The sequence below is a fragment of the Myotis myotis genome, unplaced genomic scaffold (assembly GCF_014108235.1).
Source record: "Myotis myotis isolate mMyoMyo1 unplaced genomic scaffold, mMyoMyo1.p scaffold_m19_p_8, whole genome shotgun sequence".
NCBI classification, from domain to species: Eukaryota; Metazoa; Chordata; class Mammalia; order Chiroptera; family Vespertilionidae; genus Myotis; species Myotis myotis.
The window spans coordinates 61,489,718-61,508,355 of NW_023416390.1; the positions used below are offsets into that span (position 1 = coordinate 61,489,718).

Below are 18,638 nucleotides of genomic sequence, written 5' to 3' on the forward strand. Positions count from 1 at the left end.
ATGATGTTGGCTGTGGGCCTGTCATATATGGCTTTTATTATGTTGAGGTATGATCCTTCTACTCCCACCTTGCTGAGAGCTTTTATCAAAAATGGGTGTTGAATTTTGTCAAATGCTTTTTCTGCATCAATTGATATGACCATGTGGTTTTTTTCTTTCAATTTGTTTATGTGATGTATCACGTTTATTGATTTGCGGATATTGTACCATCCTTGCATCCCTGGGATAAATCCTACTTGGTCATGGTGTATGATCTTTCTGATGTACTGCTGGATCCGATTTGCTAAGATTTTGTTGAGGATTTTGGCATCTATGTTCATAAGCGATATTGGCCTGTAATTCTCTTTCATTGTGTTGTCTTTACCGGGTTTTGGTATTAGGGTGATGCTGGCTTCATAGAATGAGCTTGGAAGTGTTCCTTCCTCTTGAATTTTTTGTAGTAGTCTGAGGAGAATAGGTTTTAGTTCTTCCTTGAATGTTTGGTAAAACTCCCCTGTGAAGCCGTCTGGTCCTGGGCTTTTGTTTGCTGGAAGCTTTTTGATGACTGCTTCAATTTCTTCCATAGTTATTGGCCTGTTGAGATTTTTAGATTCTTCCTGATTGAGTTTTGGAATGTTGTATTTTTCTAGGAATTTGTCCATTTCCTCCAGGTTGTCTAGTTTGTTGGAGTAGAGCTGTCCATAGTATTTTTTAACAATCATTTGTATTTCTGTGGGGTCTGTTGTTATTTCGCCTCTATCGTTTCTGATTTTGTTTATTTGGGTCCTCTCTCTTTGCTTCTTGGTGAGTCTGGCTAGAGGTTTGTCAATCTTGTTTATCCTTTCAAAGAACCAGCTCTTGGTTTCATTGATTTTCTGTATTGTTTTTTTGGTCTCTATGTCATTTATTTCTGCTCTAATCTTTATTATCTCCTTCCTTCTGCTCACTCTGGGGTTTTCTTGTTGCTCTCTTTCTAATTCTTTGAGTTGTAGAGTTAGATGATTTACTACCATTTTTTCTTGTTTGTTGAGATAGGCCTGTAGAGCTATAAACTTCCCTCTCAGGACTGCTTTCATTGTGTCCCATAGGTTTTGGATTGTTGTGTTTTCATTGTCATTAGTTTCCAGGATGTTTCGAATTTCTTCTTTGATTTCATTGGTAACCCAATCAATATTTAATAGCATGCTATTCAGCTTCCAGGTGTTTGAGTATTTTGGGTTGTTTTTATTGTAGTTTATTTCTAATATTATGCCATCGTGGTCTGCGAAGACGCTTTTTATGATTTCAATTTTCTTGAATTTGGGGATACTTTGCTTGTGACCCAATATATGGTCTATTTTTGAATATGTCCTATGAGCATTTGAGTAGAATGTATATTCCCTGGCTTTCGGGTGAAGTGTTCTGAAGATGTCTATTAAGTCCATCTGATCTAGTGAGTCATTTAGGATTGCTGTATCTTTGCTGATTATTTGTCTAGAGGACTTATCCAGTGCTGTCAGTGGTGTATTAAAGTCCCCAACTATGATTGTATTGTTGTCGATGTCTCCTTTGATATCTTCCAGGAGTTTTTTTATGAATTTGGGTGCTCCTGCATTGGGTGCATATATGTTTACCAGGATTATATCTTCTTGTTGTATTGATCCCTTTAGTATTATGAAGTGGCCTTCCTTATCTCTTGTTATGGCCTTCACTTTGAGGTCTATTTTGTCCGATATAAGTATTGCTACCCCAGCTTTCTTTTCCTTTCCATTTGCCTGAAAGATATTTTTCCATCCTTTCACTTTCAGTCTGTGTGAGTCCCTTCTAATGAGGTGGGTTTCTTGTAGACAGCAGATGTATGGGTCATGTTTTTTTATCCATTCAGCCACTCGATGTCTTTTGTTTGGAGCATTTAGTCCGTTTACGTTTAAAGTTATTATTGAAAGGTACTTGTTTGTAGGCATTTCTGTTTTTGTGTGGCTGTTTTCTTTCTGAGCTTTTTATTTCTTATTTTTATACCAGTCCCTTTAGCATTCCTTGCATTGCTGGCTTGGTGGTGATAAACTCCCTTAGCCTTTTTTTGTCTGTGAAGCTTCTTATTTCCCCTTCAAGTTTGAATGATAGCCTTGCTGGATAGAGTATTCTTGGATTCAGTCCTTTGCTTTGCATCACTTTGTAAATTTCCGTCCATTCTTTTCTGGCCTGATGTGTTTCTGTTGAGAAATCATTTGACAGTCTAATGGGAGATCCCTTGTATGTAACTTTCCGTCTCTCTCTTGCAGCCTGTAAGATTCTCTCTTTGTCCTGAACATTTGCCATGGTAATTATGATGTGTCTTGGGGTGGGTCTTTTTGGGTTCACCTTGTTTGGGACTCTCTGGGCTTGTGTGACTTTTTTCTTCCCCACCTCAGGGAAGTTTTCTGATATTATTTCTTCTAATAGGTTTTCTAATCCTTGTTCATCCTTCTGTTGTTCTGGTACCCCTATTATTCGTATGTTGTTTCGTTTCATGTTGTCCCAAAGCTCCCTTAGGCTCTCCTCCTGTCTTTTCATTTTTTTCTCCAATTGCAGTACATTTTGGGTGTGTTTTGCTTCCTTGTCTTCTAAATCACTAATTCGGTCCTCCGCTTCTCCTAGTCTACTGTTGATACTTTCAATGGAGTTTTTCATTGCAGCTATATCACTCTTTATATCTTCTTGGGTCTTACTTAAGTTGTTGATTTTTTCATCTGTTTCTTCTAGCTTCTTCCATATGTTATCGATTTTTTCATCTGTTTCTTCTAGCTTCTTCCATATGTTATCGATTTTTTCATCTGTTTCTTCTTGCTTCTTGCTGAGGTTGTCGATTTTTTCCTCCATCCGGTTTATGCACTCTAGGACCCTTATTCTGAATTCTTTTTCTGTCATGTTGCATGCCTCTGTATTACTTAGCTGCTTTTCTGGAGAGTCCTCCTTCTCTTTCCTTTGGGGGTTTCTTTGTCTACCCATGTTTGATCTCACTGACATATCTAGACGTTGAGTCGTTCAGTGGCTGCTCCCTTGGTGGCAGTGACTCCTTGGTCTGCGGTTGCTCTTCGGGCGGTTGCGGTAGCAGCTGCTCTTCAGTTGGCAGCAACTCCTCTGGTGGGTGCTGTTCACAGCTGTGGTGGCTCTTCTGGCTGGTGGGGTGAGGTTTCACGTACAGCTGCTGTTCCTCAGCAGAGGGTGTGGTGCTCAGGAGGTTGCTGTTGCTTGGATCTGCTGTGTTGATTTAAAGGCACAAAATACAACACAACAAGGCACCACGTACCAGGCACTATACACAAATATATTCACGATATTAATAACCCCAAATAAAGGTGACCACCTGAATTAAGAGAATTAGGGGATAAGGAAGAAGGAAGAGAAAAAGAGAAAAGAGAAAAAAGAAAAGAAAATTAGGGACCAAAAAAAGGAGTGCAAAAATGAAAGTGGGAAAAAGGAGGGGGGAAAGTAAAAGCGAGAAAAGAAAGGAAAAGAAAAAAAAAGAGCGAATAGAGAGAATGAAGTGGAAGAGGGGAAGAGACTTTTTATATGAGGAGAATACTCCTATAGAACAACCATTAATCCCAACAAATTCCAGCAACAGCTCCCTGGAGATAAATGCAAACTAGAAACAACCAATAATATAACGATGAAAATAGAATGGAGAACACTAATCCCAAAATAAAATAAAGAGAAAATAAAATGGCACTTTAAAAAAAATGGTAAAATGGTAGCAGTAATAATACTGGTTAAAAATAAGAAGGTAGTAATTAAAAGGGTAAAATCAGGTGATGGAAAAAAGAAGAAAAAAAAAAAAAGAATAAGAGGAAAAGAAAAAAAAAAAGAAAAAAAAAGAAAAAAAATTGGTTTCTTAGTTAAAAGGTGAAAAAAGAAAAAAAAAAAATATTGCAGTAGTGAAGGTCCTTCGGTTCTTCTATTTTTCAGTGTGGCTCGCCTTAGACCTGCCAGGTATTCAGGAGAGTGTTGAGTTTCCCTGCGATACACTGTTCCTCTGTGTTGTAAACCACAGTCCTTATTTTAAAGCAAGCCGCATTTGTTTCCCAGACTGCCTTATTTTGTGTTTAGCAAAGAGTCAGTTTGTGGGTCAGCCTCTGGGTGGCAGTGTTCTGGGGATGGCCTCTGAGGCTACAGGGCCTCTCTGTCCAGTGGAAGTTCACTGCCCAGAGCTGGCTGCGTAAGAGTTACCAGTGCTGTGTTGTTGCTGGGATTGAAAATCCCTCTATAGGCCAGACCCTGTTAACTCCCAGGGACTGATCAGGTTATTTTAATCCTTGATCTCCTACAGGGTGGAATCTGGGTGTGGCTGTGCTCCTTGCCTGGGGGCTGGGGGGAGGAGTCTCACTCTCCGGAGAGAATGGCTGCCTCAGCCCTGGGCTCAGGGGTGGCTCAGCACTCAATTCGCTGCCACCTCTCCCGGCCCCCCTTCTCTCCTCAGTCTCTCCCCAGATTCCACTCCCCCGCACACTCTCCCTCTCTTCAGCACAGGTGAGTGTCTGTATCCGAAATGTCCCATGAACAGGGTTCAGTGAAAACAAACAAACAAATGCCGGCCGCGGAAACGGGGAAGGCTTGGTTTCTGTAAGCTTCTTCTCTTACCGGGACTGCATGGTCTGGTCAGCTCTTCAGGCTGCCCCCTTTAGGCTCAGTCCTCTGTGATCACAGACCGAGCTCTCAATTCCCCGGGCAGCGCCAGGAATCCCGCGGTTCTCCTTTCCCCCGTCAGGGGCTGTGCCTGTCCCAAGGGACGCGGCTGTCTGCCACGCGGTCTCCCTCCGACTCTCTGGGCTCAGAGGTCTGGCAAACTTTCCTGCCCAAATCCCTGGTTTTTTTACCTTTCCAGGGGAGTTCTGCTCTTCCCGGCTGTAAACCGTCTCGCCAGCTGAGGAATTTCGCCAATTCGGGGTGGATGTTACTAGTTTCAGCTGCTCACTCCATTTGCTCAGGGACACGACCTGGGACGCGTCTGCCTATACCGCCGCCATCTTCCTCCCTATATTCTTAACTATACTATTTTACATTGTTTTGAGATGTAATTTCCATCTCAGGACTTTTTGGAAATAGAAGGTAAATAACAATGAAGTTTCTGGGTCCTTGAGGGAGAAATTAATTATGGTAAAAGAGAGTCTATGATAGTCTATACATCTGAAGTTATACTTACAGATTAATTATCATATTCAACATAGAGCAAACTGAAAGTACTCAAATCACTGAGAACCAAATAAACCCATCTCCTAGGAATAGTTTTCTGACATTAGCCCTGGTCCTGGGTACATGGGAGGAATGGAAGCTTGTAAAACTTCCTTCTTTTCCCCTGATATCCCCAAGGCTCAGGCTGAGAAACCCACAGTGAGATGCAGACACAGAGCAGTGAAAGGGAATCGTACCCAAACACATCTTATGTAATATAGCACCTTTGTTCTCCTAATCTCTACATTAAAACTTCTAAGTATTAAGTCACCAGATTCAACAACAGAAACTCTTCTATTACGTGATATCACATGGTCACCTGCATAGAAAGAAGAAAGAGCACAGACTTTACAAGCAGTGTTGCTTGTGGAAGCAGGGAAAAAGTATGTCATGAGAGAAATAGCTTAGACAATCTTTTAGTCCTTAAGTGATAAAAGAGCCAGTACTTTTTTAAAATTTGTGGTAGCAAAAAACACACATATAACATAAAATTTGCCCCCTTAACCATGTTTAAGTGTACAGTCTGTACTGTTAACCATATTCACAGTGTTGTATAAAGTATCTCTAGAATTCTTTCATCTTGCCACACTGAAACTCTACCCAAACAATAATTCACTTCTCCCTCCCCGGACCATGACTTTTGCTACAAAAAAACCCCCAAAACAAAACAAGGAAATGTGATGGTTGCAACTGGATGCTTGGGCAGCACAGCAAGGAACGGGATCTAATGAGGCCGCATGGGGCAGGGACTCACAAGTTGGGCTCTGGAATCGGACTGGCTGGATTCCAACCCCGATCTACCAGTTATTGTTGGTGCTCTTGGGCCACACAACTTGAATCAAAGAGCAAACTAAAATGAACTTATAGCCCAGAGTTGAAAAGGCCCCTACATATATGTCAAAACTGAAGGTCAGCATCAAAGTTAAGGGTCAAAAACAATAAGATGTAGCTTTATTGATGCTCTCATATGTCTCGGGCACTTAGGCTCTCTGCACATATTATCCCATTTATTCTGCTTTATGATCCCGACAAGTAGGCATTATCTTCTGCATTTAACAGAGAAGAAAACTGAATGACAAGGAGGCTACACCACTTCCATGCATGAGACAGATGGCAAAGCGGGACTCGAGGGAGACCTGGAGGATCACGCTCCTTCCATGACACTTAAGCTATAGTGGCCCATCCATGAGCGAAGCAATCCAACAATTCTACCTGAATATCCAGAGACATGATCACTGGCATGCAAGATTAAAGTGAAAATGCAAAGGACTATTTAAGCTATTGATATTTTCAGGCAAAATAATGGTGTTTTAACAATAGTCTTCAACATCTTCAAAAATATGAACTAGGACCCAAAAATAAGTTTTGTGGTCAAATCTAAAGATAGCCAGAAACTCAATTCAGCAAACTGATATATATATATATATATATATATATATATAGAGAGAGAGAGAGAGAGAGAGAGAGAGAGAGAGATACAAACAGGAGATAAACTTCCGTGAAGCAAAGTAGATAAATACACCAATGCCAAAGATAACCTATTACATAACATAACCAATGCAGCCACTTCCTTTTTTAAAATTTTATTTTATTGTTTAAAGTATTACAAATAGTAGTACATATGTCTCCTTTTTTTTCCCCATTGACCTTCTCCCGACCTCCTCTACCCTTTTCCTTACGAAAATCAGGACTTGCTATGGACTGGGCTTGGAGGTGTGGGGAAGGTAGTAAAGAATAGCATTTAATGGCACAGTATGATCTTTAATATTTGGGCTCTGGAGCTGGGCCACCTGGGTGCAATCCTACCTCTACCCACTCATTAATAGTGGAATCTTGGGTAAATTATTTCAACTAAATCTCAGCTTCCTCACCTGTAAAATAGAGATGACAGTGGTGATAATGATGAGAAGATGCTAATGGTAATGATTCCACTTGCCTCATAGAGTCTAAGAAAAATAAACTTGGATCATGCATGTAGTTAGCACAAAATAAATACATGGAACATACTCTACATATTAGATCTTATTATTCTCATTATATTAGATGAAGGAAAAGTGTGAGCAGAGGCACGGATACAGTAGAAAGCAGAGGACTGTGAGCTACACACAATAAACCAGAGGGCAAGAAGTGGGGAGTAGGACATCAAGTCAGAAAGGCAGGACCTTGCACACCAGACCACAGAATTTTAAAATCACTTGACACGCAGTGGGAAGTCATCAGCCAAGGAAATGTCTAAAAAGAGCAAGCCTTTGGGGTCCTCAAATCACAATAGGTAAAGGTTTTCTCCTCTGTTAATTCTTCCCACGTTGTCATTTTTTCCCTTATACCATTACTGGGACATCAGGTTGATTCTGAATAATGTACCAATTCCCCTATGTATTCACTTTAAAACTGCAACATCTGAGGGCAGCAAGGAGGGTGGTTGCAAATTCAACACATGACCCACCCCTCTGTTCGACTCACCTCAAAGCCATTTTCTTCCATGATCTATATTCTTGTTCCAAGCAACTACCTGACATCCTAAATTTTAATATCCTCCTAGCCAAGAGGATGCTGCTAAAATATATTCATCTTCTTTCCTGGCACAGGACTCAGGCAGCCAGCCAAAGAGTTCCCCAAATCGAATCATCAGACAGTCACCTTTCATTGTCACTGTTAGTTTTATTTAATCATTGAGGGCGTTAACATCATTCCTGTAGCCAGCGAAGCCCACAACAGGAGAAATCCGCCTCTCCCTCACCGAGTTACATCTTTAAAATAAAAGCTGACTGGAAAGCTATCCTTTCTGGGGACGCTGTGCAAATGAGACAGAGCTCTAATCTTCCATTCACAATTTTAGTTACAGCCTGTTTTCTGGGAAGGCTTTCTTTAAGGATTGAACTAAACACAAATGACTCTTCCATACCTTTTTAATAATCAAAAAGTACAGAGCTGGAAGAGAAGCTTATGACATTTTAGTCCTTTCTGCCTTTTATAGGTGACTAAACAGACTCAAAAAGCTGAAGGCAATGTCCATGTTCATATAACTGGTTTTTATCACAATAGGTAATAAAACAAAGAATCCAGACCAACGTGTCTCTTTTTCCATGATCATGAAAGAAGGCCCACTTACATGTGCCATGAGTATGTGCACATGCGTAATTGAACACACATACATGTATACTTGGGAAAATCAAATCAGTTAACACATGTATAGTAGTCAATGCATAGTCCTGCACCCAGCAAGCACTCAGTACATGTTAGATATTATTACTCTTACTAGTGTCCCAGTGCATGAATTCATGCACATTGAAAGGAAATTAATTAGAAGAAATGTTTTAATATCGCTATTCACATCTTGCTAATGAAAAGAAAGTAGGATTCTACTGAGAGTCTCCTATCTACCTACCCCAGGACTTCTGTGAGGATCAAATGAGATGGGGCACAGGAAAACGCTTCACAGACATTTGGCTAAGCTGTAAAATGTTTGCACCTGGCTAGAAAGCAAGTCGGGTTCCTGGGCTGAAGAAACTCCAAGGAGGCTAGTCTCTAGGGAGAGGAAGCCAGATGTTGCTACATGACGTCATTATCTGGTGCCCACAGCGACCGTTTCCGGGTTGGGCTGGGCTGTGGGCCGCATTTTGCGCCATGGGGTCTCGGCAGCATCAGCTGCGATTTGGTGGGGTGTCACTCCAGGGTGGTGGCGGGACCTGTGTCTCACTTGGAGGAAGCCGAGTGTTCATTTGTCAGTGCCAGGTCCATGGTGCCGTTTATTTTTAAATGGGCAGTGTGCATCATGGCAGCTCCTGTGTTGAACGTCTTCCCCCTGGTGGTCAGTGTGTGTCATAGCTACCAGTCAAAGGGACGGACACTTAGCCTTTTATATATCTACTAGAGGCCCAGTGCACAAAAATTTGTGCACTCGTGGGGGGGGGGGGGCTTCAGCCTGGCCTGTGCCCTCTCACAGTCTGGAACCCCTCGGGGGATGACCACCTGCTGGCTTAGGCCTGCTCCCCAGGGGATTGGGCCTAAGCTGGCAATCAGACATCCCTCTGGCAGCCCTCGGGGGATGTCCACTTGCCAGCGGGGAGCAGACCTAAGCTACAGTCAGACACCCTTAGCGCTGCTGAGGAGGCAGGAGAGGCTCCCACCACCACCGCTGTACTGGCAGCCGTCAGCCTGGCTTGTGGCTGAGCAGAGTTCCCCCATGTGGGAGCGCACTGACCACCAGAGGGCAGCTCCTGCATTGAGCGTCTGCCCCCTGGCGGTTAGTGTGTGTCATAGTGACCATTCAAAATCTTTCTGTTGTTAGGGTCAGTTTCATATTACCTCTTTACTATATAGGATAGAGGCCTGGTGCACTGGTGGGGGCCAGCTGGTTTGCCCTGAAGGGTGTCCCAGATCAGGGTGCGGGTCCCGCTTGGGTGCCTGGCCAGCCTGGGTGAGGGGCTAATGGCTGTTTGCAGCTGGTCACACCTCCTTCAGGGTGGGGGTCCCCACTGGGGTGCCTGGCCAGCCTGGGTGAGGGGCTGATGGCTGTTTGCAGCTGGTCACACCCCCTTCAGGGTGGGGGTCCCCACTGGGGTGCCTGGCCAGCCTGGATGAGGGGCTGAGGGCCATTTTCAGGCTGGCCGGCAACTGAAGCTCCCAGCCTCTCCTTTTTTTCTTTATTTTTTTATTCTGGGATTTATTTACCTTCTATAATTGAAATTTTGTTGCCGTCACTGGAGCTGAGAGCAGGTATCTGAGGTTTGTTTAACTTCTATAATTGAAACTTTGTTGCTTTCAGAGCTCAGAGCTGGGCCGCAGCAGGCGGGGAACCTTGGCTTCCTCCATCACTGGAGCAAGCAAGCCTCCTGCTCGCTTCAGCTGCATGGCCACTGGCTGCCATCTTGGTTGGGTTAATTTGCATATTGCACTGATTAGCCAATGGGAGGCGTAGCGAAGGTATGGTCAATTACCATGTTTGTCTATTATTAGATAGGGTAGATCAGCGGTTCTCAACCTTCTGGCTCTTTAAATACAGTTCCTCATGTTGTGACCCAACCATAAAATTATTTTCGTTGCTACTTCATAACTGTAATGTTGCTACTGCTATGAATCGTAATGTAAATATCTGATATGCAGGATGGTCTTAGGCAACCCCTGTGAAAGGGTCGTTTGACCGCCAAAGGGGTCACGACCCACAGGTTGAGAACCACTGCTCTAGACACTGAAAGGCAAAGAAATGAAACCTCTCCTGGAGCTTTTAGGGAGAGAGCGCTGCCGAGACCTGGACTTCCCCTGAGGAAGGCCAGTGCTAGACTTCTCCCTACAAAATGCTAAGATAATTGAATAGAGCTGTCTTAAGCCACCGAGCTCATGGTAATTTGTTACAGGAGCAATAGAAAACCAATGCTCTGGCTGACAATGTTTGGCTCCCTCACATGGCTTGCCTCTTTCCACAACACCAAAGTCCAAAATCTCCATATCCAGGCCTCATTGCCAATGAGCAGAGGCACAATTCCCATCGTACTATATGCTGCTCATGCAAATTGACCAAAGCCAGCACCTAATGTAATTATAGTAGGAAATGGAAAACCTTGGGAGGCTAGAGAATGTCCTAAGGTTCAATTACTAAAATAAATTAATTAATAAAAATAAAAGATAAAAATCTAAAAATAAAACCACCAGCTCATGAGGAAGGCATGTTATGAAATAAAATTCTATACCATCCACACGAATGCACTGACGCTGGCACAAATTGGGTCTCACCACATGTCCGTGAGTTCTGATGGACGCTGGTCTGTTTCAAGAGACCCGGAGTGTCTCTACAGACAAGCCCAGCCAGGACAGGCAGGATGGGTGACAAGTCTCCACTGTTCAGCTCTGGGTTTTCTCCCCCATTAGCCAGCTACTTAGCTTTCTGGTCCTTACGCCTCTGTAGTTGTGGAAAAGACCATCGAGGAAACTTTTGTATCTACATGTAAAACACCATCCTCATATTAAAAGCACTACTTCAAGTACACTTAATTATTTATTGGTGAATTTTTGAAAAGCTATTAAAAAAACAAAATGAAAGAACATAAAACATGGATAACCCGAAGACTTAAATAACTAATTCAAATTAATTCGTGTGCAAAAACAAAAAACACCAAAACCCTTTGTTTACATTATAATTTGAATGCCTTTATTTACTATTAAAATATCTTTCTGATTTTAAAGTTTTTAAAAAAGCACTACATTAATGCCACTGGTATTTTTGTGGTCAATACGAACCATCAACAAGTTAATTCAAACACAATGTCAAAGAAAATATTTTTATAGCAAATTTTTTTAAAGTACTTAACTCTTAAAAGGTCATAAAAACAGAGGAATTCCCCAAATTAAAAACAAAATGATTCAACAAATTCAAAATATTTTTGAGGGGACAACTGGTTGCATTCTATTTTGCCAATTTATCTTTCTGTCCTTACAACACTGCATGTCCCTGGAAAAAGGTCCCCTTTACAGACCCAGACTCTAGCAAAGAGCCTAACATTCAGGTGGTGCATAATAATTGTGTGCTGAATTCTGCTCAGCCACATAAGTTATATTTTAATAAAGATACCCCCCAAAGATCTCTTATCTTTTTGAAAACAAATAATTAGGGCCATAAGAGAAATATCATATTTCACCATTATCTATTTATATATTTTAATCCTGCAAGGTAAATATAAACATATTTATATCAATATATATATAAAAATATATATATTTAAAAGGTCCCAAATGTACTTTCTCATCTAGCTTGTACCTGCCCTGCCCCTCCCTACAGTCCCCACTCCATCCTTCTTCACCAAAATCTACGCCTCCACCAGCTAGGTCCTGTGTCTTCCATATACCATATGCTTAGAGTTGCCTATTCCATGTGTTATCTCCAGTAGCACTTGTTTTGGGGACCACACATGATCATGTGTGTTGTTCTACCATTTCACAGGTATAAGCTTTTTCCTCCAATGAGAGGGAAATTTCTCTGGCCTACTTTCATATCTCCCACAGTACCTAAACATGGATAAACCCAAAACACATATGTAATAAGCATGCATGAGTTAAAAACTCCCACAATACCAGAAAAACCAAACCTTCTGATGTTAATCTAGATTTTATACACGCAAAGCAAAACCATTATAACATTAGATAATAAACTATGTATTAAACAGCTGGACTATATCCTATATTACAAACTTGAACCGTTAGGCACCTCGGTAAGAGGTATCTCTTGTTTGAGGTGTAGGTTTTCAATTTGGTTTCTTCTGTCTAGGAGAGTATTACAGTTCGTGTGAAATGAAATCCATGTCATTTGTGTTATTCTTAGTTTCACATCTCACACTTTATGTTCTAGGCATAAAGTGCTACCTAAGTCTGTGATCTGGTCTCAGTTGGAAATGAAGAAAGTCCATCTGCACTGCATGCACCAGGGAAATATAAACATATTTATATCTATATCTATATATATAGATATAGATATATATATACACACACACACACACACACACACACACACTGATATAACAGATATATGTGTGTGTGTGTGTGTATATATATATGTATACACTGATATATAAGAACAAAACACCTTCCAGGGAAAGCAAACAACTCCATTAGAGACAACAAATTTCTGGGAAGCAGGCGCCAAGGGTGTGCACTACTCAATTTTAAGTGCTACACTTGCCTGTGTGCAATAAAAAGGCACGAGAAAGCACGCAAGCAGGAGAGAGGTCAAGAGGGGGAGGTGCGTGGACTCTGGCTGCATTGAATCCCTGTGCTTCTCAGCTGAGTAAACCACACAGTAGGCCTGGGGACAGGACCCTGGCTGCTGAACTCTGTACACCCACTCACTGTGGTCTGAATGTAAACTCTTTTCTGTTTCCTACAAAGCAGTGCTATGCATCTCCAAGAGAGCCATAAGGATTTGGGGAAATGCCAAGATACTAGTATTACAGTGGTTACATTCAGTAACAGCTCTACTCTCCTCGCTTGAGAGATAAACCATACCCAACTCACATGAACCAATTTATCCTACTGCAAACTAAACCTCAAGTTCAAGTCCTGAAGACCCCAGGGATAATGCAATACAATGCATCCAGGGACCTCCACCCAAAGAGTTTGCCAACTTGAAGTATGTCTCTGATTGAGATCTATCTTCTTCCAGAGAGAAATTCAACTCCAAGTATAAAAATAGAATGTTACCAGTGGTCCCCTCGAGTTGATTTTGAAGTTGTTGAATCGTTTTGTTCTTCATGTCAGTTATTTGGGAAATGCCTCAGTTTTGATGACATTTAAAGAAGTTAAGCTTTAAAGAAATGTGATAGGATAAGAGAATTTCCAATTGATGATTGAAAAAAACTATCTAGTACAGACTGGCATCTCAGAGGGAAGGGGGAAGTGGGGGGGTGGGTGGGAAGAGATCAACCAAAGAACTTGTACGCATATATGCATAACCCATGGACACAGACAATAGGGTGGTGAGGCCTAGGGTAGTGGTTGGGGATGCGCTAGAAGAGGTCAATGGGAGGGGGGGTGAAGGGGATATATGTCATACTTTCAACAATAAAGATTTAATTTAGAAAAAAAATCAACTACCTAGTGCTTAGACTATTTCCTAAATGAATCTTTAAAACCCAGTCCTGAAATAGTCCTCTACACACTTTCCTTCACAGGGTTCCATCCTAGTCAGCTGGCCCACTGACAAATAGGTCCATTCATCCCCCCTTCCCCTCTTCTACACATATATTTATAAATGGTTAGTACAATATATCCTCTGTATTCCACATGTTTGGGCAATAGAGGCACTGTTTAATAGAGAGGTGCTGTGCATACCATGCATGATTTCAAAATGAATAGGATTTATCAAAACATGTTAACACAAAAGCCATATTATCATAACTTAATCTTTCTCTAGTGACTCTGAGTGAACCTTTGGATTTTGCAATGTCTTCCAGCCATCCCTGCAAATGACAACGAGAAGCCTCTTGGTTGGAATCACTGAAGCCTGGGCTCAAATTCCAATCACTCACAGTTGCTTCTGGCAAGTAACTAACTTTCTGAGACTTGGTGCCTTCATCTGAAAATGAAGACAGAAGAGCATCCCTGTGAGGGTCACTGTGAAGCACGTATCACTTACGGCAGGACGCACATGGACAGCAGTGTGGTGTCCACAGAAGAGACTGTGGCTGGGAACAAAGATCGGTGTTCAGAGTTTTTTATAGAAGGAAAACTACTTGCAGTAGGTCCACTCACAAGTCACTTAATCTTTTTTAACTTCGGTTTCTTCACCTTTAACAGGAGGACCCTATCTACTCCAGGGGATTTCCGGAGGAGCTTAATAGAAGAGGCTTTATACAGAAGGGTTGCTATGAAAATTAGAAATTCAATGCATGAACACATGCAAAGTGTTGCATTGCGCTCAGTGCCTGACATAACAAGGGTTCAATAAACTTCAGCTATTGAGTACTAGAATCCAATACAACCAAACTCAAGAACGAGGTGGGTGAAAGACAGGAGCATCTTAACTTCTTTAACAATGTCTTTGGGCGTGTCTCCAATATACACATATGGAAGAACTTCTGGTGCTGTAAATAAAAGGCACGTTTAGCTAAGAGTCCAAAAGATAAACTTAAGAGGTCTCTGAATCAAGATCGGGCCTAAACTCCACTAGTCTCACATTATGGTGCCGTTTCACCACCAACATATGTATGCTTTTAGTAAGTTGTTAATCCTATATAATAAAAGCCTAATATGCTAAGTATCCAGTCATCTGTTCAACCGATCAAAGCGTAATATGCTAATGATAGGCTAAGGCCACTCAACCGCTTGCTATGACATGCACTGACCACCAGGGGCAGACAGTTGACTGGTCGACCAGTCGCTATGATGTGCACTGACTACCTGGGAGCAGATGCTCCAACTGGTAGGTTAGCTTGCTGCTGGGGTCCAGCCAATTGGGACTGACATGGAGCCCTCCCACGGCCCCTCCCCAGCTGGTCAACCTCCCGCATCCCTCCCTGGCCCTGATCGTGCACCGGTGGGGTCCCTCGGCCTGGCCTGTACCCTCTCACAATCCAGGACCCCTCAGGGGATGTCAGAGAGCTGGTTTCGGACCAATCCCACAGGTCAGGAGGAGGGGACCCCACTGGTGCACAAATTCATGCACCAGGACTCTAGTTTATAATAATAAGCCAAGTAATAATATGGCTTTACTTATTTAAAGAAAATAACATAAGAAAAGCAATTCATGACTTCTAAATTCTCATTGTTCAAAGGTTTTTTGCATTTTTTCATTTTAAAATAGCTACAATTGGATCTTTTCACTTATTCAACCAGTTTTTTGTAACCCTTCAACTTTCCCCTAAAGCAATTATAACTGCTATTTTTTCAGACAAAAACACACTTCTTGTACATCAAAACTTTATTCTGAGTAGCTCAGTGATTATATAGTTTTCATACTGTCTCTTCTTCATTAAAAATGAAAGATGCAAGAATTTTTTTTCTCTCTCTCAAAACCTCTCATGCTTCAGGGGGAAAAACAAGGAGGGAAACATCTTCTGACTTAATCAAATACAGAACTCCTAAAAAAAAAAGCACAGTAATGTCTGACTTTTTATAACATCCAGGACAGAAGTACTACAAATAATTTAAGCTAACTAGAGAGAAATATCACACATTTTCCTCAATTTCTGAAAAACTATGCTTCACATGTGATGGTATTTTGAGAAAAAATTAATTCATTGGTTTCACCCCTGCATTTTCCCATACATTAGTACTTTCTACATTTAAGGCCTAAGATGTAGGTGAAGACAGCAGCATTTCTCCAAGTATCCTCAGAGTGGTAACACAGATATGCATATTCCTAGGCCCCACCCTGGGAGAACTGACACAAGAACAATCCACATCTCTTACAAATTTCTGGAAAAATCTTTATATACATAATGTTTGAGATCTACTGATTAGAAAGTACCTTAGTGCATAAGAGAGAGGCCCACATTCAGTGAATAACCCAATTACCAGTTTCTCACAATTTTGAGTATGAATATATATACATATAGTAATGTAAATATAAATAGTAAAATATACACATTATATATTAAACGTATACACACACACACACACACACACACATACACACACACTAGAGGCCCAGTGCACAAAAATTTGTGCACTCGGGGGGGGGGGGGGGCTCAGCCTGGCCTGTGCCCTCTTGCAGTCTGGGACCCTTCGGGGGATGTCCACCTGCTGGCTTAGGCCCGCTCCCTGGGTGATCTGGCCTAAGCTGGCAGTTAGACATCCCTCTGGCAGCCCGGGAGCCCTCAGGGGATGTCCACTTGCCAGCGGGGAGCAGGCCTAAGCTGCAGTCGGACATCCTTAGCGCTGCTGTGCTGGCAGCTGGCAGCCTGGCTTGTGGCTGAGCAGAGCTCCCCCTGTGGGAGCGCACTGACCACCAGGGGGCAGCTCCTGCATTGAGGGTCTGCCCTTTGGTGGTCAGTGTGTGTCATAGTGACCAGTCATTCCCAGTCGTTCTGCTGTTAGGGTCAATTTGCATATTACCCTTTTATTATATAGGATTATATAGGATAGAGGCCTGGTGCAAGGGTGGGGGCAGGCTGGTTTGCCCTGAAGGGTGTCCCAGATCAGGGTAGGGGTCCCGCTGGGGTGCCTGGCCAGCCTGGGTGAAGGGCTGAGGGCCATTTTCAGGCTGGCCACACCCCTTCAGGTGGGGGTCCCCACTGGAGTGCCTGGTCAGCCTGGGTGAGGGGCTGATGGCTGTTTGCTGGCTAGCCAAGCCCCCCAGCGGGGACCCTCATCCCATGGGGGTGTGGCCAGCCTGGGTGAGGGGCTGATGGCTGTTTGCAGGCTGGCCACAGCCCCTTCAGGGTGGGGGTGGAGGGTCCCGCTGGTCAGCCTGGGTGAGAGGCTGATAGCTGTTTTCATGCTGGCCAGGCCCTCCACCAACCCAAGCCACAGCCTTTCTTTTTTTTCTTTTTTTTTTTCTGGGATTTATTTATCTTCTATAATTGAAACTGTAGCCTTGAGCGGAGCCCAGGTCAGCTGGAATCCTCGGTTGCCCCTGGCAACCCAGGCTCTCAGCCCCTCCTTGAGCAGAGGCCACAGCCGGCTGGAAGCAGGTATCTGGGATTTATTTATCTTCTATAATTGAAACTTTGTAGCCTTGAGCGGAGCCCAGTGCCAGCCAGGGGAGGCGGGAAGCTTGGCTTCCTCCATCGCCGGGGGCAACCCAAGCCTCCTGCTCGCTCCAGCTCTGTGGCCGTCACCATCTTTGTGATGGAGTGACAGAGTGATGGTTAATTTGCATATTGCTCTTTTGTTAGATAGAATATGAAACCTAACGTAAGACACCTAACATGAGAAACAGGTAGGGGGAGACACATATGGCCATATTTTTAAGAAGTCTTTCTGTATGTGGCTAGGAGGAACCATGGGAAAGAAAGTACAAATAAGAAATGGATAATGTACTCATTATGAAAGGCATGCAAAACAGGCCATTTATCAGAAGCCAGTGTAGAAACTCAGTTACAAGGGATTATGTTGGCTCTTATTTTAACCATTTTTCCTTCTACATCATAATACTTTCTCCAAATTTGTCTGAACCCTAGTCAAGAACTCTCATCAACTCATTCCTACCTGTGGTTCCCACACATTATGCAGCTTAGAATCTGTGGTCCTGGCAAACAGTATTCTTGGTGCACTAATGTCTCTTGCTCCACTAACTGTCTTTTCAGCACAGTCATCTGAAAAAACCCCAAACCCAAACAGACTTGGATACCAAATCTGTTCACCCTGGTATGTAAACAGCTGAGCATTGCTACAGAGTACCACCATCAGGACAACTGGTCTACCACAGAGTGACAATTACCAACCTCAAATGTCCAGAAAACCATCTTCATTTCTCTGATCAACTCCCTCTGCATACACACTACATCAACCCTTTTCCAGTCTCTTCAAACCTCCAACCTCCATCCCCTCTCCTCACTTCCTCTTGAATCCAGACTCACTCCTATACCTCACAAAGGAAATGCACACCCTGGCACCAGAACTCTCCCCACTTCCTGCTATGAAGCTTATAAACCAACCACACATCTGTACCCTCCTCTTCCACTCTCCTCATAGAAAAGCAAGGAATCTCTTCCTAACTTTGGAGACCATTCTCTCCCGTATTCTTTATTCATAGGATCATTGTGGAAAGGAAATGTTATAATCTGTGATCACAAATGTATGGAACATTTAAAAGTATTCACTAAACAGTAGCTGCTTTCACTATTAAGCTTTCTAACAGAGCGGTGTCCAAGAAGTCACTCCAAGGATAAAACAATCAATCCCTATTTGAGTACAAAAAATCAGATAAGCATGTACTTTAAACAAAAATTGTCGCTGCTACCACCTTCCTCAGAACCTGAGAAATAATCCAAAGATTCACCTCCGCAAAAATAAAACTTACCGCATAGCTTTGTATG

At 42.6% G+C, this 18,638-nt stretch overlaps 1 protein-coding gene across 8 annotated transcripts in view; it reads right to left on the bottom strand.

Moving 5' to 3' along the window:
- The window catches only part of FMNL2 (formin like 2), a 318,758-nt gene that overhangs the window by 134,815 nt on the left and 165,305 nt on the right, over window positions 1-18,638 (bottom strand). The window contains exon 1 of one of the 8 annotated variants that reach the window (XM_036320781.1): window positions 7,041-7,140. The exons of the other annotated variants lie outside the window; for them this stretch is intronic. The gene's annotated coding sequence lies outside the window, so the exon portion shown is untranslated. Of the gene's footprint in view, window positions 1-7,040; window positions 7,141-18,638 lie in introns of those variants that run through there. 8 annotated transcript variants of the gene reach the window in all.